Raw genomic sequence first — 25029 nt, 5'->3', positions numbered from 1 at the left:
TACATTTTAAATAATACTTTATGCAGAACTTGGGAGGGCAGAGCTTGGAAAGAACCAAGTGATTTCACTGATAAAAAGAATAGTCTTACTTAATGATGTCAGAGTTGGATGAACTGATGGTTTTACAAGTCAGAGATTTCAAGGCCTCTAAATTACCCTGAAGTTATTGCCAACTATCCTGATTGTTTGGGATAATTGTTTGGGATTAATCCCCAGGCTGGCAAAAAAGATGATTAGAGTGGCCTGTAAAAATAAGAACTATCACACTAGCAGATTTAAAAAGATCAGTTGGCCAAGTATTGTTTTGAGAATAAATAGAGTAGAGGATAACTTCCCACCAGTGCAGTTTAGAGCATCTGCCCCTCCCTTTTCTGTGAATAATGATTGAATAAGGTCATATTTCTGTACTGGAATCAGGACCTCAGTGATTTGATAATTCGCCAGCAAGTCTAGTGACTAACTTTGCAGCCTGATTAACCTCTGAAAGCATCTCTATATGTTTCATCCTGTAATATTATTAATAATCTCAACTCCCCAAATCTACCCTTCTCCTTGATTAGGCAAGAATTCTTTTTCAAGGTCACAGAGAAATTTCAGTTTTCAAATTATGAACCTCAAAAAGTTACAGAGAGAGCAAGAGTGAGAGTGAGAGAGAGAGAGAGAGAGTTTCTATGTGACGTATGTGCCTGGGGGGAGGAGCAGGATATAGTTTAATAATTTCGAAGCCACCTTCAAAGTAAATTTTTATTCAAAAGTCTACTGAGTTATTTCTAGTTCTATTATAAAGTATTTCCTTTCTGTTCTTGTAATGCATTACTATTTAACAAGGACTTAAGGATAATTTTACTTCAAAACAAGATAGCAGCCTATATATACTACCTACAGTTCTTCAGGAGCAGCTGATTTATTTATCACAACATTTAAAAAATCAGATCAATATATTTTTTGCTTTATTAAAATTGTATATTAATTGGTCAAATGAATTATTTGGGGAAATTAATGATTAGGAAAAGGATGCAGAAACATCTATGTACTTAAGTAAATATTTTAATGTCACATGTATGGCTCAAAATATACTATCATGATTTAAAATATACATCTTATCAATTAAGTAGAAATTTCCCTTTGTAAAAGGGAAACATTTCAAGTACTGAAGAAATGCTTTATAACAAAAATTATTTTTCTTTATTGAATAACTAGGAGGGTAGCGAGCATGGAGGATGCCAGCTAGATTTCAGTGACTCAAAATCAGGCATTCATCCATTTATTCATTCACTTTAATAAACATTTATCGAGGGTAGCAGGTATGGAGCTGAGGACAAGGTATGAAATGGCAAAAGCCCATTGATTAAGGTGAGAAGTGATAAAGGCTTGGATGATGATAAGGGCAGAGGAAAGGAGAAGTAGGGGGCTTCAAGAGCTGCCCAGGAGGAAGAGTGTAAGTGTAAGTCAAACTACAGAAGCCCCAACTCGGATCAGCTTGAATGTTAGAAACACTTATCTGAGATTTGTCCCATAGCTATTTATGAGGCTAGGATATTACATTATATGTGCTCAAGCAGAGGCTCCATGGGGCTTAGCTTTGGCCTGCTAGTCATGCTATTGCATTGCCCCCTGCGATTGACATTCCACTAAACACAGAGGTTGGTTGCCAGTCTCTACTTCTATCACCATCTTTCTGGTATGAGCGAGGTGACACTGTTGGGCAAAGAGATATTCCTTCCCAAAGTACGGGCAGAAGTATTTTCCTAACTCCCTATGGTACAAAAGTCTTAATTAAAATACTAAAATAATGCATATTATGAGACACAGGAAAAATTCCAACTGTCTAGTTCCCCATTCCTTCCTACTCCCACAGCCATGCTCCCAGAGGTAGCCATTAAAGCTCAATAAAGTATGTTAGATTCTCAAGAGAGTAGGTTAATGCAGGAGAGTTAGAGTCTCAGGAGAGTAGGTTAATGCAGGAGAGTATATTAAAAGATATTAATATTCCCTCTTCTTTTGCTGTTCTGTGTACATGGACTTTTCTCCGGTTAACTTGAAGCATCACTTTGCTTTAAGGAGTAGGGTTAGAATTTTTACAGTAGCAATGCAAAGAGTCTATATTCAGCTTCTGATACTTACAAGGGATGCTTGAGTTCAAAGCAAAGTGATAGACTTGGAATCTAGCGATCTCTGAGAGAGACAAAAACTTCCCAAATTCCTTTACTTACCTCTCTAACACATCAAAAGGCAGGCTTAGTGGATAAGACCATAGAAAATTATATACCTAAAGTAGTGCAAAGGAGGACCACAGCAGAGAGATCAAATGTTCCAAACCTGCTTCTCTTCTTCCTGTGGGGTGGTTGCTGGATACAGGAGACCAAAGTGGCAGATGTGACTTGATCTGTACTCTCTGGGCTTTTCACTACAGTGTGGAGCTCATGCTGAATAGGTTAAGGGGAGTGCTTGTTCCTTGACTGGGGCAGTAGAATAAGGTGTTTGTAAGCCTCATGAACCAATTTGGGTAATGGTGACACCAAGATAAATTCAGTGGCCCAGCCTAGTTAGGAAGAAGAAGTCACAGTTTATTTTCCAAGCACTCCTGAGTTCCCAGAAGAGATACGGAAGCTGGTTGAGCTGAAAGGCAGTAGGCTCTGGCCTATTGTGGCAAGTGGTGAGGTGCCCCAGCAGCAGAAGCCATGGTGTTCAGAAGCTATGATGGCCAGGATCCAAGTGGGGCACAAAGAAGAGCATCAGAGAGCTCCTCATGCCATTTAACAACTGGGGTAAGGCCACACTAGTCAGGAGCACCAGCAGGGCTGGCCCTCATCCAGCCAAAAGATACCAGGCACAGACAATGGGAGCAGATTCTAGAACACCTGGAGACAGAAAGAGGTGATCTACTGCAACGAGCAGTCCCAGGCTCTCCCAACCCTGGTACTCAGTAATTGAGATGTACAAGAGGAGAATGCTGGTGGATGCAAGGACTCTATTTTGCCCTCCATCACATTGCCTTGAAGTACAGATGACACACTTTTCTTTTCCCTCACTGCCTGCCATCTTGGAGAAGCAGAGGAAAGGAGAGGAAATCAAAAGGGTGAAGTTTTACTAAAGGAGCTTTAAAATTATTGCAATGGGTTGAATTTACTGTTTTGGACTAATATATAGGTTCTGCAACTGACCAGGTGGGGGTGCATGAGGATCATGGGATTACCTATCTATAAGAAATAAAGAAGCTGCTTTGAGCATCTGAATGCACTTTGAGTAAAGTAACTGGATGTTGGACCTCCTGAATTGATTCTGTGTCTTCTAAATGCTTTTTCTCATATACCCCATTTTTGCCTTTTTATTCTACACCCTGGGACATTTACTTAAATTTTTCTTCTATAATTTCTCTCAATTTTTTATTTTGAAGCTAATATTTTTGATTTTGAGGAATATTTTCTTTTTCTCTGATATTTCCTATCATAGCAGCTTTTGCTTTTATTTTATTTCATTTGTAATGGATATAATGTTCTCTCAAATCCCTGCTGTTCCCAATGAGAGTTTTTAAACAATTCTCTTTTGTACTGTGAATTGTCTTTGGTTCTTCTGAGGTCACTTGTTCTGTTTGTTCATCCTGGCGCTTCTCTCTTCTAATGTTTACAGATCCAGGTAGAAGACATCAAAAAACCTAGATTTAGGGCTTCCCTGGTGATGCAGTGGTTGGGAGTCCGCCTGCCGATGCAGGGGACACGTGTTCGTGCCCCGGTCCGGGAGGATCCCACATGCCGCGGAGCGGCTGGGCCCCTGAGCCATGTCCGCTGGGCCTGCGCGTCTGGAGCCTGTGCTCTGCAGCGGGAGAGGCCACGGCAGTGAGAGGCCCACGTACTGCAAAAAAAAAAAAAAACCTAGATTTAGCTTTTGAACCTCCAGTTGGGCCCCTTTAATTAATTCTCATCAAGCGTTAGAGCTCTCAACCCAACTGTTTGATCAGTCCGTGGTTATGTTCTTACAGTTTGATGTGAAAGAGGTAAATACAGGAGAGGAGGGGCTCAATGATCAAACTCATGTCTCCAGTTGTTTTCTATACTCTCATGATCTCCAAAATTATATTTCAGTCCAAATCTCTCTGCTGAGATTCTGATGCATATATCAGTTGTGTACTGGACATTTCCACTTGGGTGGAGAGACCTTAAATTTAACCTACCCAGACTTAATTAATCATCAGCCCACCTCTTCCAGTCACCTTCTCTTCTTCCTCCCATATATGTTATATCAGTGCGTGGCCTGACCATCCACTTGGTGTTCCAAGCCAAAAACCTGGGTATCATTCTCAACTCTTTTCTCTTCATTCAATCAGCCATCCAGTTCTGTCAATTCAGCTTCCTGAATATCTCTTGAATCTGTCCACTTCTTTTATCTCCATTTTCCATAAGACGTGTACGTCCTGACCACTATAATTACCCATTTGAATGATCACAGCATCTCTTTACCTGGTCTTCCTCCTTCCAGTCTTTACATACTCAGTTCTTTCTCCAGAGTGACCTTCTAAGATGAAAAATCTCATTTATCATTCCAAACTTATCATCACCCATTTCAATGACTGTCTATTGATCTGAGGGTAAAACTTGAGCATCTTACTCTGGCTTGTAAAACCCTTTATGATCTGACCCCTCATCACCTACCTATCCAGTTGATCTTTCACTATACCCTACCCCACCTTCTGTAATCTAGTCGTACCGAGCCTCTTGCAGGACTCAGAATGCATTTTGCTCTCTCTTACTGTGATACCATTATTCAAGAGCTGTACAGTGGAAGTGGAGCTTATGAAATTGAAAAGAAAAGCCCAAAGTTACAAGAGGAAGTTGAAGACAGAGTTTCAAAATAGGGTAGAGGGATCATGAGCGCCAAATGAAGCAGAGAGTGCAAGTAAGATAAGGATGAAAAAGTGCCAGTTAGTTTTTACAAGAAGAAACCCACTGTGAAATAAGAAATTGTCTTTACTTGTTAAATTGGAACCACTGATCAGTAACTCTTTCATTTTCAAATTAATTGTTAGAGTCTCTGTTTGAAATAGAAAATTACTAAATGGTATTCACTAACTGTAGTGAATACCATTTAGTAATTGTCTTTATTTGAAAATAGACAATTACTAAATGGTATTCACTAACTGTAGAATTTAAAAGATGGTCATTTTGTGAACTTATTGAAATCAATTTTGTGAAAGCAATGATAATGGAAGCAGATTGGTATGGATTAAAAAGAGGATGTAAGGTGAGGAGGTGGAGATAGCTTTTGTAGACAATTCTTCTAATGTATATTAGAACGTCTTCTGGTGAGAAGAAATGAAACAAGATGGTGATTAAAGTCCTGACAGAGTGTTTATTGTGTATGTGTATCTGTGTGTGTGTGTGTGTGTGTGTGTGTGTGTGTTAAGCTGGTATAGATGTGTTTATATGCGGACAAGAAGTCAAAGGCATGCTAGATCCTCAGATTGACTCCTTTATGCCTGTATTCCCAGTTTTCCAGACACACCCAGAGACTTCTCAACTCCAGGGAGAGGCATAGTGTAGGTTCTTGTTGGGACCTTCTTCTCCCCTAACATCGCTTACATTTCTGCTGACTTAATGGACCTCAGCTCTGGATGGCAGGATGTAGCCTCTTCCTCCTCTTCATGCACTCCCTGCAGGAGTCAACTTCCTGTTGTCCACGTGGGAAGTGGGGGATTGTCGTCCATCTGGTCGTCAGTTGCTTTACTCCGTTGCCTTTCCCACTCTCCTGGATTCATCACTTGGGTCTCAGCTCACTTTGCCAGTGTCCCTACTTAAAATAGATTTTAGCTAAAGTTTGGGGAGAGTAGAGAGTCCATACCACGTAGATAGGAAACATCTATTAATTGTAACATTATTCTTGGAAATGTATCTACAGTTCCTGCAAGACCATGCCCTGCTGTGTAATCTAGCTCTGCCATGTTGTTGGGTTCCCTCTTTCTTGACACTTCTTCCAGTTTCCCTTTCAGGGCCCCAATTCCTTTCCTAAAGCACTGGTGGATACCTCCAAATGCTCTACTACATCACACAGAGTAACTTAAGTCTTTCTTTTCTAAACAACTTCCATCTGCCTAGCGGACCCATATTTCAGATGCTAATAGTCTGTTAAGGTAATTTCCTAAAAAAAAGTAGTTGTCTCTCTTAGAGGAATACCATAGTCTTTCTCAGACAATTGATTCAAATGACAGCCATAGTTAATAATATTTTTGTATCTATACATATATTTCTTTCTATCCATCCATCTATCGATCTTGGAAATATTAGGTAAGGACACCAAAGAAGAAAGTCATCCTTGTTGTGTACTTACTATTAAAATTTACTTTAATTAATACAGATCAGCTGGGACAACATTATAATTAGAATCTTTAAAAGCACATGCATATAATTTCACTATTTAATTTTAGAATTTTTACATAATTACCTGACTTCCTCAAATTAAAAAAAATTCCAGATGTAGCTATTCATTATTTTCTCATATATATTTTCAAAATAAAATGGTAAGTTAACCCTTCTCCCATCCCTAATAACGCCACATTAAACTTAAAGAAATAAGAGACCTTATACGATCAAAGTCTGAAATTTCATTTCAGAGGAAAGGCATGTTGAAAGTTCTCTAAACTAGAAAACTCCCTATTGTCACAAAGTGTCCAAAAACAATTTGGAACCTGGAGGATTATTTTAGGAAATTTGAATATAGGAATTACCTGTAGAAGAAAGGGGTGTTAAAGTGGGAGAAGTTGTTATAACTCAAGTTAGGGCACAGTGAATGTTGTTATGTGGCAAAGTGATACTGGCCCTCTGGCAGAGTTTTCCAATAACAGAAGAGGGTTAGAATTCCAACTTCTCTGACCTTAGTCTTCTCACTGCTCCATACCTTCTGCTTGACAAAGCAGATGAGAAATAGCGCAGGGGAATTTGTTCAAATACCTGACCATTTTTATGGGAGGAAAGTTCCATTTGATTATACTCCTGTTTGAATGATGTTTTTAAACAAAACAAAGACACAATCTTATAAACAACGAAAATAGCTGCGTATAAGTTAACAATCTTTATGTTTTACAGATTCGACCAAGAAGAAACTTAAACTGTTCTGTGCATCTCTTATTTATTCAAAAATGAAGGCTTCCCTTTCAATCCAATTGCTTGGTATTTGGAATTGAAGGAGCCATGAGAAATTTCAGTGAAGCAGACTGTTTTTTTGTTTGTTTGTTTGTTTTGCGGTACGCGGGCCTCTTACTGTTGTGGCCTCTCCCGTTGCGGAGCACAGGCTCCGGATGCGCAGGCTCAGCGGCCATGGCTCACGGGCCCAGCCGCTCCGCGGCACGTGGGATCTTCCTGGACCGGGGCACGAACCCTTGTCCCCTGCATCGGCAGGCGGACTCTCAACCACTGCCCCACCAGGGAAGCCCAAGCAGACTGATTTTGACTAAATAATAAAAATGATTTTGTTGAAAGAATATCAGCATATGCTCTGGCATTGGACCCATCATTTTAAAACAACCTCATATTGATATCTATTTTAATTTTTTTTAATTAAAGAAATTAATTGAAGTATAGTTGATTTACAATGTTAGTTTCAGGTGTATAGCAAAGTGATTCAGTTATACACATATATGTATCTATTTTTTTTCAGATTCTTTTCCCTTATAGGTTAATTCAAAATATTGAGTATAGTTCCCTGTGCTATACAGTAGGTTCTTTTGGTTATCTATTTTATATACAGTAGTGTGTATATGCTAATGCCAAACTCCTCATTTATCTCTCCCCCATGTCTATTTTTAGAGGGACATGGTTTTGGTATGTTCTTGGATTATAACAAAATTGTTCATATGAGTAGAAGTTACGTAGATATGTTGATTAAACCAGGTGGATTCTAAGCTTCCCTGAACTGTTACTGGCTAAGTTTTACATTTCTGGTAATGTGTTGCCATTTTCTTCTTGACATGGTTCTAACACTGTTTTATTTCCTAGCTTTGACTCATTTTGTTGTCAGAGCCTGGGAACAGAGAGGAAAGCAAAGGAGTTAATGCATTATAAGCTGTGAGTTTATTCATACACTGCCTGACTCACCCTCCAACTATTCCTCTCCCAAGAGGGATTTATTGCTATTACAGTCAGTACTAAAACAAGTTGGGGTTTCAGATGCTTTGGTATCCACATATCTAAATAATAGTAGTTATTTTGCTTCTAGCTTTCTCTAATGTTATTTGGTTTTGAGAGCTAATGGTATTTCTATTTTATTCAACAGTAAACATCAGTTTCACTAAATCGTTAGGGTTGTGTCCTAGAGTTATAAAAGTATTGATTTTTATGTAAACCATCAGAAAATGCTAACAAATCATATAAAATGTTTGATAGTTTATTGGGGCTTTTCTGATAGCCACTTTACTTTTGGCAGGCAGCATAAAGATTGGAGATATCGGGTTAGGGGTGGGTTGAAAGAGCAACTGGGAGGGAAGGAGTGATGATAAATGCCTTGACATTCTTTCACACTAAATAAGAAGTTATGTCATATTCACAGTGCTAAAGGGTGACAGAAATATTGTGCAGCTTAAATGATTAGTTGGGGGCTTGTGTTCCTAGATTATATGATTTAGTAGCCATGCATTGGGTTTTACTACACACAATGTACTTTGAAAAGTCAACCAATAAAAAGAAAACGTAGAATAACTGACACTTTTGGCTATAGCTTCTATTTCATTATGCCTAGTAACTTTAAAAATACAGAAGCACAAGTGTTAAAATGAAGAAGTTAATATATATGGGGAACGCTGAAATACTCCTGCTATTTTAGAAAATTAAGTTCAGAGTATCTACTGTGGGAATTCAATAAAACTTTTGGCCTTCAATATAAGAAAGACCATAAATCAATGAAGTTTAAATAGTTCTGCTCTCTTGAACACCTGCTTATCTGTCTTGAGAAAATTCTGTAGTGTTTTAACCATCATTTTATGACATTAAAAAGTAATGCTCACTATTGCAGTACTTGGAAAGGCTATTAAAGTTAAGGGTATGTCAGCCATTCCATTATAAACCCTGATTTCCAGGAGTTTAATATAACCCAGACATCGCATGTAATAAACCTTAATGCAGGAATCTGAAACTTGGATCATTATTTTCTCTGTTTAAAGGCCAGTTGCCCCACAAAGACTGTCTCTAGCCATGGCAAATATCTTTAAGATAAGTTATAATTTAAAAAATTCACCAAATGCTATTTTTTTCCTTCCTGTGATAGTTTAGCTCTAATTTAAGCACTCAGAAAGGAAGGCTGCGTGTAAAATAGCTTTTGAATGAAGTTAATCTACGTGCTTGCAGAGGAGCCCCGCCCCCTACCCCCAACAGAATTTTGTGCTTCTTCCCACAGAGAAGAACATTTTGGTCCATAAATATGGTACATTTTCTACAGTTGCTGAAACAAATTACCACAAACTTAGTTGCTTACAACACGATAAATTTGTTCTCTTGAGGTTCTGGAAGTTGGAAGTCTGAAATCAGTTTCACTGGGCTAATGTCAAAAGTGTCAGCAGGGCTGGTTCCTTCTGGAGGCTCTGAGGGGAGAATAGGTTTCCTTGCCTTTTTCAGCTCCTAGTAGCTGCTTCTGTTCCTTGGCTTAAGGTCCCTTCCTCCATCTCCAAAGCACATCAATCCAATCTCTGCTTCCATTAGAGGATAATGGAGTAATAAGCATTTCATGGGGAGATAGTATGAAAAATATCTTTAATTGACTAGGGTATGAACTCTTATGGATCCTGAGTGATAATGCTGGAGGAGAATGAAAGGGAAACTTCAGAACTTGGCATGCCTCAAAAACTGGACATGGACTTCACTTTTCTTCAGCATTGTGAATTAATTGCAAGAAAAACCCTCAGAGGGAATGTATATGTACTATATAAATATTTAAATTTTATTGGAGTATAGTTGATTTACAATGTTGTGTTAGTTTCAGGTGTACAGCAAAGTGATTCAATTATACATATACATATATTCATTGTTTTTCAGATTCTTTTCCCATATAGGTTATTACAGAATATTGAGGAGAATTCCCTGTGCTATATAGTAGGTCCTTGTTGGTTATTTTATATTTAGTATTTTATATATAGTAGTGTGTGTATGTTAATCTCAAGCTCCTAATTTATCTCTCCCTGCCATGTTTCCCTTTTGGTAACCATAAGTTTTATTGTGAAGTCTGTGAATCTGTTTTATAAATAAGTACATTTGTATCATTTTTAAAAATCAGATTCCACATATGAGTGATATCATATGATATTTATCTTTCTCTGTTTGACTTACTTCACTTAGTATGATAATCTCTAGGTCTATCTATGTTGCTGCAAATGACATTTCATTCTTTTTTATGGATGAATAATATTCCATTATATATATATTTTTTTAATTTTTTAATTTTTATTGGAGTATGGTTGCTTTGTAATGTTGTGTTAGCCTCCACTGCACAACAAAATAAATCAGCCATACACATACAGATATCCCCTCCCTTTTGGACTTCCCTCCCATTTAGGTTACCACAGTGCATTAGGTAGAGTTCCCTGTGCTATACAGTATGTTCCCATCAGTTGTCTGTTTTATACATAGTATCAATAATGTATATGTGTCAATCCCAGTCTCCCAATTCCTTCCTCCCCCTCCCCTTTCCCTCTTCGTATCCATACATTTGTTCTCTATGTCTATGTCTCTATTTCTGCTTTGCAAATAAGATCATCTATACCATTTTTCTAGATTCCACATATATGTGTTATTGTACGATATTTGCTTTTCTCTCTCTGACTTCCTTCACTGTCTGTTACATTCTCTAGGTCCATCCATGTCTCTACAAATGACCCAATTCCGTTCTTTTTTTATGGCTGAGTAATATTCCATTGTATATATGTACTACATCTTCTTTATCCATTCCTCTATTGATGGACAGAATACACAGAATAAACAAGATTGATAAACCATTAGCCAGACTCATCAAGAAAAAAGCGAGAAGACTCAAATCAACAGAATTAGAAATGAAAAAGGAGAAGTAACAACTGACACTGCAGAAATACAAAGGTTCATGAGAGATTACTACAGGCAACTGTATGCCAATAAAATGGAAACCCTGGGCTTCCCTGGTGGCGCAGTGGTTGAGAACCTGCCTGCCGATGCAGGGGACACGAGTTCGTGCCCTGGTCCGGGAAGATCCCACATGCTGTGGAGCGGCTGGGCCCGTGAGCCATGGCCACTGAGCCTGCGCATCCGGAGACTGTGCTCTGCAACGGGAGAGGCCGCAACAGTGAGAGGCCTGTGTACTGCAAAAAAAAAAAAAAAAAAAAAAAAAAAAAAAGGAAACCCTGGAAGAAATGGACAAATTCTTAGAAAAGCACAACCTTCCAAGACTGAACCAGAAAGAAATTGAAAGTATAAACAGACCAATCACAAGCACTGAAATTGAGACTGTGATTAAAAATCTTCCAACAAACAAAAGCCCAGGACCAGATGGCTTCACAGGCGAATTCTATCAAACATTTAGAGAAGAGCTAACACCTGTCATTCTCAAACTCTTCCAAAATATAGCAGAGGGAGGAACACTCCCAAACTCATTCTATGAAGCTACCATCACCCTGATGCCAAAACCAGACACAGATGTCAGAAAAAAAGAAAATTACAGGCCAATATCACTGATGAACATAGATGCAAAAATCCTCAACAAAATACTATTAATACTATTAATACTATTAATACTATTACATTAAGAGGATGATACACCATGATCAAATGGGATTTATCCCAGGAAAGCAAGGATTCTTCAATATACAGAAATCAATCAATGTGATACACCATATTAACAAATTGAAGGAAGAAAACCATATGATCATCTCAATAGATGCAGAAAAAGCTCTTGACAAAATTCAACACCCATTTAAAAAAAACTCTCCAGAAAGTAGGCATAGAGGGAACTCACCTCAACATAATAAAGGCCATGTATGACAAACCCACAGCCAACATCATTGTCAAAGGTGAAAAACTGAAACCATTTCCACTAAGATCAGGAACAAGACAAGGTTGCCCACTATTACCACTATTATTCAACAGTTTTGGAAGTTTTAGCCACAGCAATCAGAGAAGAGAAAGAAATAAAAGGAATCCAGATTGGAAAAGAAGAAGTAAAGTTGTCACTGTTTGCAAATAACATGGTATAATACACAGAGAATCCTAAAGATGCTACCAGAAAACTACTAGAGGTAATCAATGAATTTGGTAAAGTAGCAGGATAAAAAATTAATGCACAGAAATCTCTTGCATTCCTATATGCTAAGGATGAAAGCTCTTAAAGAGAAATTAAGGAAACACTCCCATTTACCATTGCAACAAAAAGAATAAAATACCTAGAAATAAACCTACCTAAGGAGACAAAAGACCTGTATGCAGAAAACTATAAGACCCTGATGAAAGAAATTAAAGGTGATACAAACAGATGGAGAGATACACCATATTCTTGGATTGGCAGAATCAACATTGTGAAAATGACTCTACTACCCAAAGCAATCTACACATTCAATGCAATCCCTATCAAACTACCAATGGCATTTTTCACAGAACTAGAACATAAAATTTCACAATTTGTATGGAAACACAAAAGACCCCAAATAGCCAAAGCAAGCTTGAGGAAAAAAACAGAGCTGGAGGAATCAGGCCCCAGACTTTAGACTATACTACAAAGCTACAATAATCACGACAGTATGGTACTGGCACAAAAACAGAAATATAGATCAATGGAACAGGATAGAAAGCCTAGAGATAAACCCACACACGTATGGTAACCTTATCTTTCATAAAAGAGGCAAGAATATTCAATGGAGAAAAGACAGCCTCTTCAGTAAGTGGTGCTGGGAAAACTGGACAGCTACATGTAAAAGAATGAAATTAGAACACTCCCTAACACCATACACAAACATAAACTCAAAATGGATTAAAGACCTAAATGCAAGGCTAGACACTATGAATCTCTTAGAGGAAAACATAGGCAGAACACTCTATGATATAAATCACAGCAAGATCCTTTTTGAGCCACCTCCTAGAGAAATGGAAATAAAAACAAAAATAAATAAACGGGTCCTAATGAAACTTAAAAGCTTTTGCACAGCAAAGGAAACCATAAACAAGATGAAAAGACAATCCTCAGAATGGGAGAAAATATTTGCAAACTAAGCAACTGACAAAGGATTAATCTTCAAGATATACAAACAGCTCATGCAGCTCAATATCAAGAAGACAAACAACCCAATCCCAAAATGGGCAGAAGATCTAAATAGACATTTCTCCAAAGAAGATAAACCAATTGCCAACAAATACATTTAAGGTTGGTTAATATCACTAATCATTAGATAAATGCAAATCAAAACTACCATGAGAGGGCTTCCCTGGTGGCGCAGTGGTTGAGAGTCCGCCTGCCGATGCAGGGGACACAGGTTCGTGCCCCGGTCCAGGAAGATCCCACATGCCACGGAGCGGCTGGGCCCGTGCGCCATGGCTACTGAGCCTGCGCATCCGTAGCCTGTGCTCCACAATGGGAGAGGCCACAACAGTGAGAGGCCCACGTACCGCAAAAAAAAAGAAAAAAGAAAAACTACAATGAGATATCACCTCACACCAGTCAGAATGGCTATCATCAAAAAATCTACAAACAATAAATGCTGGAGAGGGTGTGGAGAAAAGGGAACCCTCTTGCACTCTTGGTGGGAATGTAAATTGATACAGCCACTATGGAGAACAGTATGGAGGTTCCTTAAAAAACTAAAAATAGAACTACCATACAACCCAGCTCTCTCACTACTTGGCATATACCCTTGAGAAAACCATAATTCAAAAAGAGACATGTACCACAATGATCATTGTAGCTCTATTTACAATAGCGAGGACAGGGTAGCAACCTAAGTGTCCAACGACAGATGAATGGATAATGAAGATGTGGCACATGTATAAAATGGACTATTACTTAGCCATAAAAAGAAATGAAATTGAGTTATTTGTAGTGAAGGTGGATGGACCTAGAGTCTGTCATACAGAGTGAAATAAGTCAGAAAGAGAAAAACAAATACCATATCCTAACACATATATATGGAGTGTATAAAAAAATGGTTTTGAAGAATGTAGGGCAAGATACAATAAAGACACTGACATAGAGAATGGACTTGAGGATATGGGGAGGGGGAAGGGTAAGCTGGGATGAAGTGAGAGAGTGGCATTGACATATATACATTATGAAATGTAAAATAGATACCTAGTGGGAAGCAGCTGCATAGCACAGGGAGATCAGCTCGGTGTTTTGTGAGGGAGATCAACTCGGTGTTTTGTGACTGCCTAGAGAGGTGGGATAGGGAGGGTGGGAGGGAGACTCAAAAGGGAGGGGAAATGGGGATATATGTATAACCTATAGCTGACTCATTTTGTTATACAGCAGAAACTAACACACCATTGTAAAGCAATTATACTCCAACAAAGATGTTAAAATAAATAAATAAAAATGCAATACATCCCCTTCACGCCCCCCCCCCCAAAAAAAAAACCCCACAAAGACAGTGGAGCTCAGATCTAAGACAGCCTCCAACTCCAGGGTCTGTGAGAAAGCAGTGAGTCAATGGGCTCTTTGGGTACTGACACCTGGTTGCTGACTGGCCTCAGAATCGTTGGGGGTTTCCTTCAGGTCCTCCTTCTGATGCCAAAAACTGTAAAAATACAGGAATAGCAAAATTAAACCCACCAAATCAATAAATAGTAATTAGTAAGAATGTATTGTCCATATAAGAAAAGTTCGTAAACTGGGAGCCTTCAAATTCAAAGACTGATATGAAGCTCAGGGGCTTGAAGTAACAGGATGGTTTATAAAGTGAAAATGAGGAAGCTGTTTACCCTTTCCAATGATTGGTTATTACGACGAGGGTTTCCAAACAGCAGGGGATAAGTTAAAAGTGATTACCTCGAATCATTTTTAGGAAGATGACTTAAATTTATTTTATGATTGTCAGAGACATTTATAAAAATAACCTAAGTTTCACTTATGTTCATGCAATAAGATAGGTTTAGTTTTGCTTACATGGATTAAATGGTTTTGTCTGCTCCGGGAATTTTCAAGTCCAATCTCCATTTTGTATTTAATTGTAACAGAGGGTATCTGGTCCCTGTTATTCCACGTTGGCCCAGAGCAGAAATGTCTGATAATGTTTTAAAGCATGTAAATGCTTCCATTTGAAAGAGTATTACATAAAATTCAATGGCTTATTTAGCAATTATCCCAATTTATTTCTTTTCATAATTTACATTCTCTTAACTAATCTAATAATTCCATCTGAGAAAACATTATGTGGAAAGATTTTCTTTCCCTTTACATCAGGAAAACAAAGAATGCCCCCGAAGATTCAAGGCAGACATAGAATAACTTAACATTCTACCGTGGTTAAAAAAAAAAAAAAGATTAAGGAAGACAATTTAGGTGATACAAAAATTTTTATTTAACACTTCATGAAGTGGACAATCTTTTTTCAGAGACCTGCAAAATGGTGAGGAAAGGAGAAAACTTTTACAGGATAAGGAATATAAAATAAGGAAGAGACAGAAAATATCTGATTGGCTGGGACCACGTAGTCAACCTTGTTTGAGGTGAGAACGCCCAGAGTTGGCTTGGCGTTTGGGGATTGGCTGAAGGCATACACTGCGTTTCCGGTCGCGGGAAGCGTTTACAAGCACAGAGAAGTGTTTGCTGACGCGGCACCCCGGGCAGAAGCCGCTCCATCTTGGGCCTAGAAAGTTATTTCAACAACAGGAAAAGATTTGCTTGTGCTGCCCCTCATCCTTCATCCCTTCTCCTTTCTCCTCATCTCACCTGGTGCTTTATTGACTTGGAAAACAATGCTAGAAAGAGCCAGTTGAGCCCTTTCTGTGTGAACGGTGGAAGGACCAGCCTCCGCTCTCTCACGGAACACGGAAAAAAGTAGGTGAAATCGTAAGAATACATTTATCAGGCATGTGAATTGTAATGTCTCGGTTTGGTAAAGGAAGTAAGTGGATTAAACTTTGTTGCTCCTAAGGTAGGCTCTCGGATGGAAGACCCTCTGCTCTTAACTTGAAATTGGCTTGGTTTGGTGGGTAATTCAACCCCTCTGGCTTATGCTATTATTACAGGATTGGGTTAGTGTGTTACAGTGTAAGCCTAAGGGGTTATGTCTGTGATTGTACCCTAATGTCATGAGTTTAGAGTTGTTTGAAGTTCACGGCTTATTTTATTAGAAAAATACCTGGGCTTTGGGAGAGAGCCAGCATTTCTCAAGTTTCATGTATTGTAATGGACGCATTTTCTCCCTTGTAAATATCAGCGGCATAGATTTTATTGGTATTCGCCAACTTTTCAATCCAGAGAGCCCTGGATTCAGCACAGATGTCTGGTTCTTATGACTGTCACGGGAGTATACCAAGTGACACGGCATCATCCAGTTACCATGAGCCTTTAATACCTCACCCCGAAAGGAAACTTAGTACTGCAGTCTGAAAGTCTCCCAGCTACTGCATCTGGCACTCCTTAAGTCCTGTGGGCTTTTCCTTCTCTTCTCGAGGGAATTTGGCACTGAAATAGCTTCCATTCCATGCCAGACAGGAAAACACATCATTTTGGATCAGAATAACTTGCTTTCTTTTGTCAAGGATTATTATATATTTTTTAAATCACAAACATCTGTCAGCAATATGAAACCCGCAGAATTTATAAAAGGCATTTCCTTAAGGGCTGTTGTGTGTGATGACTTCTTATTGGTCTGACATAATTTAACCGAGGCATCTTTCTGTGTTTATTTACTTTTAAGTTTCAATATATTGTGCATAGGCTATTTTTGGAGCCACTGTGAGGAAACTACTCATATGGAATGCATTTCTCAGGAAGACCATGTGTTTTCAGTGTTGAATCAAACAAAGCCTTGCCCCTTATGCTGATGGAGAAGAAGCCATCTCCCTCTGTCTCTCCAGACTCTCTCTCCACTCCTTGTATCCTGAGCCAGGGAGACAGCTGTTTTCTCCTGAACACGGGAGGAGAGGATGAATACTAAACTGTGGTATCTGGCTGCCTGTCAGAACAATAGGAAACTGCACACCTGTCAGCTCTTGGCAAGCAGGGCTGGTAAAATGACTAACGTTGTTTTCCTAGCTCTCTCTTCTTGACAAGCACACCACTGGCTACATTTCTCTCTCCTTCAGTTCACAAAGGCTTAGATTTCTCCCTTGAGGCACTGGGAGGAATTAAGCAGTTTTACTACTGCTTCTAATAAACAGCTTCCTTTAGACAAGGTGGATTTTCTTGCAGGATGTGGTTTATGGCCACCTCTCCACCCCCTTTCCCACACTGGTCCCCTCACCCTCCCGGGAGCACTGATAACAAGGGTTCTTTCTCCCTTTGTAATTACTGCTTTGCATCTGTAAGCATTTTTCTTCTGCAGCCTCACTTGGCTTCCTAGAGGCAATCTGAAAGCCCCTTCAGCTAATGGCTCATTTAGCAATCAATTTGTCAAATAATGTTCACAGATGTTTTTCTGATGGAGCAGCATACAGTGCAGGTAATGACTGAGTGAGTGATCATTTATGATAGGTGACGGGATCAAGGCATTGCCTTGCCAGGCTGCTCAGGAGTTGGGGGTTACTGGTCACCCAGAGAGAGAACAAGCTTCTTTTTGTTTTTAAAACATTAAACCAGCCCTGTGATTCCATTGCCTCTGAATCATGGGCTTGCAGCTTAAGTAGTTCCTTATATCCACAGCTGAAAGAGTCACACCGGCGTGAGGAATGTAAAAGTAGTGTTTCCTTTAACTCGATAATTCTTGATTTTTGAGCTTTGGCCATAACTCTGGAGCTGGGAACATAAAAAGAGCAGAAAAACGTTACACATGTAATAATATCATAGTGGTTTGCAACTGTCTTTATACCTGTGGACATTTTCCAGAGTCAAACACAATTCAGAATCAGTCAAAAGAAATACTTATTTTATCAGAAATGTGGAAAACTTTGTAGCTATTAATGCGGAATGATCTGTCAAAGATCCAGAAGAATGGAATCCAACTGAACTTTAACTACCAAAGCCAAGACAGGACTGCTGAGCTGAGCAGTCTGAGATTCCCACAGCTGCACGAGCTATGCTTTCTTTCATGGTCCTGAATTGTTTCCATTACCCTGAAAAGGGTTATAAAACCTACAATCAATTTAGTTTCTGGGGCATTGTGTTTTGAATACCATTTAATAGGGTGTGACAAAAACACATAATTTCTCCACATGTTCTTACATTGCAAGCAGATCTTAGGTGGTGCTCGGCAGTGCACCAGATCATAAAAGCAGTACCGGGAGCTTTGGAATTGGAAATAAAGGAAGAGCAACAGACAGCCGGAACGTTCAGCGTATGAGAATTTTAAATTTACTCGTTGACCACAATCACCAAAATCTTTATTCTCTGCTTTCAGCTCAGTTTGGCGTTAGTCAAAGGTAGACAAATTTAATTACTTCATACATGAAAAGGAAAATCATGTTTCAGAATGGAAAAGATGAGCTTGAACACAGAGGGACAGAATACATTTAATAAGAACGTTAAGGAGAGATGGGTTGAATCTGATCTGCAACTGTGGATGTTGGAGGATAAGGATTTATGTTCCTTTTGATGAGCAGGATTTGAACTGCTCTTCCAGCTCGATGCCCCAAACCTTTTCTTTTTCCTTCGCAAATGAGCAGGCTCATTTATTTTAATGAGAGTTTTTGACTAAAGAGAGAGACCAGTGTAGCTCTGCTACTGCTCCTAATCCATTTAGGCACTGCCTGAATGTCTCTCTTTTATGGTTGTGTTGTCTTCTCACACTGCATCAGGTTACTGAAGAATAGGATCTGCTGGTGCTTGTTAAAATTGCTAAATTTGCATACTCTGGAAGTTTCATTATTTTGCATACTTGTGATGTGGGTATTTTAGGTGACTTACAGTATACAGGAACGCTGATTGCTCAGCTATAATAGACAACCTATGAGAACAGGTGAACCAAATACTTGTCAGAGTTGTTCCTCAGTGGCAGCAGCCCACCCTACTGTTTCAGAGCAGGTGTAATGTACCCTTCCTTTTGTATATTTTGATCTGCATGTGGAGATCTTACTCCTACTGGGCAAGAAATAGCTGAGCCAGTATCTCCTTTACTTGACCTTTGTGTCTGATTCTAGGATGCTGGAAGTTTTTATAAACGTAGCTAGCTGTTCAAGTTTTATTTGGAAATTTGACTAGGATGTGTGAAAAGCTTTTCCAGGCAAATTGGTTTACTATTTACGAAACACTGTATTAGCACTTTATATAGATACGTAATTTATTCCTCAAAAGAGGAGTATGTGTTACGTGTTACTATCTCTATTTTATAAATGAAGAATCTGAAGGTTAGAGAGATTTTTAAAAATTGGCAACACAAGCTGTGCTGTGAACTTTTCCAAGTTTCATGCTTACAGGCTTTCATTAAAAATATGTTGTAAAAATTTAAAACAATTCAAAAATGTCAAAGAGAGTTAATCTCTTATATTTATGCTAATGAAATTTTGGTGACTATGTTTGCAATTATCTCACCATGCATATATACACCTTATACTATTGGTCTGAAATTTCATATAAATGAGATCATAATAAACTTTCTAACTTGTTTTTTTAAGAAATAATATGTTATGGATATATTTTTCAGTAAATATCTATACCATCATTTAAAAAGCTGTGTAGGGGCTTCCCTGGTGGCGCAGTGGTTAAGAATCCGCCTGCCAATGCAGGGGACATGGGTTCGAGCCGTGGTCCCAGAAGATCCCACAGGCCGCAGAGCAACTAAGCCCATGCACCACAACTACTGAGCCTGCGCTCCAGAGCCTGCGAGCCACAACTACTGAAGCCCGGGGGCTTAAAGCCCATGCTTCGCAACAAGAGAAGCCACTGCAATGAGAAGACTGCGCGCCGCAACAAAGAGTAGCCCCCGCTCGCCACAACTAGAGAAAGCCCACACGCAGCAACGAAGACCCAACGTAGCCAAAAATAAATAAATTAAAAAGAAAAAGAAAAAAAAGCTGTGTAATATTACAATGTGTATATCAACCAAATTTATGTAACCAATTCTAGGCTGATGGACATATAAGTTGTTTTCAAAATTTCACTATTATATATAATGTTTAAATCAATATCTTTGTGCATACCTCATCCCTTTTTCAGTTATGTTTTAACATCTCTCTCTTTTTTTTTTTTTAGAATTTCTGTCACTGGGTTGAAGACTGCATGCATTCAAATGTTGAGGTAGGTTATAAATATACAATTAATGAAGATCATAGGCTCTGGAATCACTCTGCCTGGGTTTGAATGTCAATTCTTTCACTTAATCTGTATTTATTTAGTAAAATCCTTAATTCTCCATCTCAGTTTTGTCATTTTTAAAATAAGGAGGATAATAAACCAGTATTTTAAGTTTGTTGTGAGAATGAAATGACATGGATGCAGAGCAGGTAATGTAGTGCCCAGTGTCTGATGCATCATATAGTAAGTGGTTCATTACTGATCACTATTTTGTTGTTGTTGTTGGATATATTTTGCAAAACTATTTCCTAGAAAAGATTTACCAATTTATATTCCCACCAACAGTCTAAGACTGCCCATTTTCACATACTGTGTCTGTCACTGGGCTTATTTAACCTTTCAGATTTTTACTATGGTATTATCACCTCTTTATTCCTCCCCCCAAAAAACAGACAAAAACAAAAAAAAAACCCCGGCAAATTGCATTCTGGGATAAACTTTACTAGCTCATGGTTTATTATCCTTTTTATATGGTGCTGAATTGAATTTGCTAATATTAAGGATTTTTGTCTTTTGTTCGTGAGGTAGTTTGGTCTGTAGTTTCCTTTCCTTACAAAATCAAATGCCTCTGATTTTGGTATCAAACTAGTACTGGCATATTCTTGCCGTGATTTTTTGAAAGATTGTGGGTATTATTGGTATTATTTCTTATTTAAAATGTTTGATAGAACTCACCAGTGAAACATCTTAGTGAATTTTCTTTGTGGGAAGATACAAATTTAATAGATATAGAAATACTCATATTTTCAATTCCTTCTGGGTTAGTTTTGGTAAGTTGCTTTTACAAGGAACTAGTCCAATGCATAAATTAGCACTTACTATAATTTTTTCCTTTTAATATATGCTGGATCTTATGAGGTATCTTTATCATCTAAACATTGGTATTCTGTGTTTTTGTTTTTTTTAATCAGTCTTTCTAGAGGACTATCATTTTATTAGTCATTTCAAAGAACCAATTTTGGCTTTGTTAATTTTCTGTTTATTTCATTGATTTCTGCTCTTCACTTTATTTTTGTTCTTCTGCTTACATTAGCTTTAATTTGCTATTCTTTTTCTTTCTTAAGGTAGGTCATTATTTTAAATTTTTCCTCTTTTTAAAACTATAAATTTTATTCAAAGCTCTATTTCAGCTGCATCCCACAAATTGATATATAATATTTTCATTATTCACTTCAAAATATATTCTAATTTTTCTTGTGATTTCTTCATTGACCCATTGGTTATTTAGAAATATGTATCTTAATTTCCAAATATTTGGGACTTTTCTAGAAATCATATTGCTACTGTTATTTTCTAATATACTTCCACATTGTTGATCATATGCTACAAGATTTCAAATGACGTTTATTGGACTTTTTATGCCCAGCATGTGGTTTAACCTAGTGAATCTATCATGTGCACTTGAAAAGATGTTGTTGGGTGTCGTGTTATATCAATGTCAATTAAGTTAAATTAGTTGATAGTGTTGTTCATATCTTTTATATCTTCTACACACTTTCTGATTATTTTTCTCATCATTACTTGATAGAATGGTTTTAAATCTCCAGCTATAGTTGTGAAATTTTTGTGTTTCTTTTTAGTTCTTTCATTCTTTGCTTCATGTAGTTTGAATCTCTGTTATTAGGTGCATATGTGTTTGGATTTATTATGTTTTCTTGATATATTGATATTCCTATATCGGTGAAATATTGATTATTACTCACATATTAATATGTGAAATACTCCTCTTTATCTCTAATAATACTCTTTGTTTTGAAGTCTACTTAATCAATGCTAAAATCTAGTCACACTAACTTTCTTATGTTTCCTATTTGCATGGAATATGTTTTTCATAATTTTATTTAATAACTGTCTTTATATTTAAAGAATATTTCTTATGAATAGAATATAGGGGGTCTTGTTGACTTTTTATCCATTTTGATAACCTCTGTATTTAAATAGAATGTTTAGTTCAGTTACATTTAATGTAATTATTGTTTGATTTTTTTCAGTTTAGTTTTAATTTTATATTATAGTTGATTTACAGTGTTGTGTTTCAGGTATACAGAAAAGTGATTCAGTTATACATATACATATATCCATTCTTTTTCAGATTCTTTTCCCATATAGGTTATTACAGAATATTGAGTAGAGTTCCCTGTGCTATATAGTAGGTCCTTGTTGATTATTTTATATATAGTAGTGTGTATATATTAATCTCAAATTTCTAATTTATCCCTACCTCACCTTTTCTCTTTGGTAACCATAAATTTGTTTTTGAAGTGTGTGAGTCTGTTTCTGTTTTGTAAATAAGTTCACTTGTATCGTTTTTTTTAGATTCCACACATAAGTGATACCATATGATATTTGTCTTTGACTTACTTCACTTGGTATGATAATCTGTAGGTCCATCCATGTTGTTGCAGATGGCATTATTTCCTTCTTTTTTATGTTTGAGTAATATTCCATTGTATATATGTACCACATCTTGATATATTTGATTTTAAATCTGTCATCTTGCTATTTGGTTATTTGTTACATCTGTATTTTCTTTTTTTAAATTCTTCTGTCTCTCCTTTTCTGTTGTATTATTTCATTTCCTCTATTAACTTTTTAGCCATACTTCTAAGTTTTTATTGGTTGCTTTCAGGATTAACATATGCATAATTATTATAATCTACTTACAATTAATATTATACTCTTTTACTTAAAAAAGTAAGACTCTTACAGTTGCATAATGGTGTTTACACCCATCCTTTGTGCAAACAATGACATATATTTTAATTCTAAATCTATTATGACCTCTCACAGTACAATATTATTATTTGTTTCAAACAGGTGCCTTTAATACAATTCAAAGAGGAAAAAAGAGAGTATCTTTTATATTTTCCTATATAGTTACCATTTCCAGTGCTCTTCATTCCTTCCTGTGGATCTGAATATCAACCTGGCATCATTTCTCTTCAGCCTGAAGAGGTTCCTTTAACTTTTCTTATAGTTTAGGTCTACTGGTGAGAAACTCCCTCAGCTTTCATTTTACAGTTGTGTTTGTTTTACCTTTATTTTTGAAGGTTATTTTTGCTATATGTACATTTCTGAGTTGACAAATTTTCTTTTTTCAGCACTTCAGTGTTACTACACTGTCTTCTGACCTCTGTTTTGAGGACAAATAGCATTCATTTGTGTATTATATTGCAAGTAATGTGTCTTATCTTTTTGGATTTTAATACTTTATCTTAAAAGATAAAAAAATATGATGTGCCTATGTCTCATTTTGTTTTTTATTCTTTTTGTAGCTTGATGAGATTCTTAAATTTGAAGGTTGATGTTTTCCATCACACTTTGCATATTCCCAATCATAATTTTCTCAGAGTCAAAGTTTATTGACTCTTCAATATGTGGTCTCTAATCTTCGGTTAAACCCATTTAGTTAATTTCACATCCATTCATTTCTTTTTTTATAGTTTCCATTTTCTGCTGATATTTCCCATCTGTTCACTTAATATGTCTATCTTTTACTTTTAACTCTTTGACAATAATAGCTGTTAAGCCCCTTTCTACTAGTTCCAACCTCTAGGCCTTCTTGGCGTCTGTTTCTATTGACTTTTCCCTCCTTTAATATAGAATTCATTTTTTACAGAGGTTTTAGAAACAGAAAAAGTGAGCAGAAAGTACAGAGATTTTCCATGAAACCCATGCCCCACACATTAACAGCCTCTCCAACTATGAATAGTTCACATAAAAGTAGGACATTTGTTGCAGCTGATAAACCTACATTGGCACATCACTATCATCCAAAGTTCATAGTTTACATCAGGGTTAGTTTCTGGTGTCATACATTCTTTGGGTTTGGATAAATGTATAATGACATGCATCCACCATTATAGTATTATGCAGAATAGTTTCACTGCCTTAAAAACCCTCTGTGCTCTTTCCCCCAGCAACCACTGAACATTTTACTGTCCCCACAGTTTTGCCTTTTTCAGAATGTCACATAGTTGGAATTCTGCTGTATGTAGCCTTTCAAATTGGCTTTTTAACTTAGTAATATTCATTTAAGATTCTTCCATGTGTTTTCATGGCTTGATAGTTCATTTCTTTTTAGAGATGAATAATATTCCATTGTCTGGGTGTACCACAGTTTATCCATTCACCTACTGAAGAGCATCTTGATTGCTTCCAAGTTTAGGAAATTATAAATAAAGCTGCTATAAACATTCATGGGCAGGCTTTGGTATGGACATAAGTTTTTATCTCATTTGCATAAGTATCAAGGAGCACAGTTGCTGGAACATGTGGTAAGAGTATGTTTAACTTTGTAAGAAACCACCAAACTGCCTTCCAAAGTATCTGTACCATTTTGCATTTATACCGGCAATGAATGAAAGTTCTGTTTTTCCACATACTTGCCAGCATTTGGTGGTATCAGTGTTCTGGATTTTGGCCATTCTAATAGGCAGGAAGTGATATATCATTTTAATATCCATTTCCCTCATGGCATATGATGTGGAACATCGTTTCATATGCTTATTGGCCATCTGTATATCTTCAGATGTCTGTTAAGGTTTTGGTCAATTAAAAATTTTTTTTTCTTAGTGTTGAGTTTTGAGGATTTTTTTTACATATTTTGGATGACAGCCCTGTATCAGTTGTGTCCTTTACAAATACTTT

Source organism: Leucopleurus acutus (genome assembly GCF_964270905.1).
Source record: "Leucopleurus acutus genome assembly, chromosome: 3".
NCBI classification, from domain to species: domain Eukaryota; kingdom Metazoa; phylum Chordata; class Mammalia; order Artiodactyla; family Delphinidae; genus Leucopleurus; species Leucopleurus acutus.
This window is presented reverse-complemented; position numbering follows the sequence as displayed.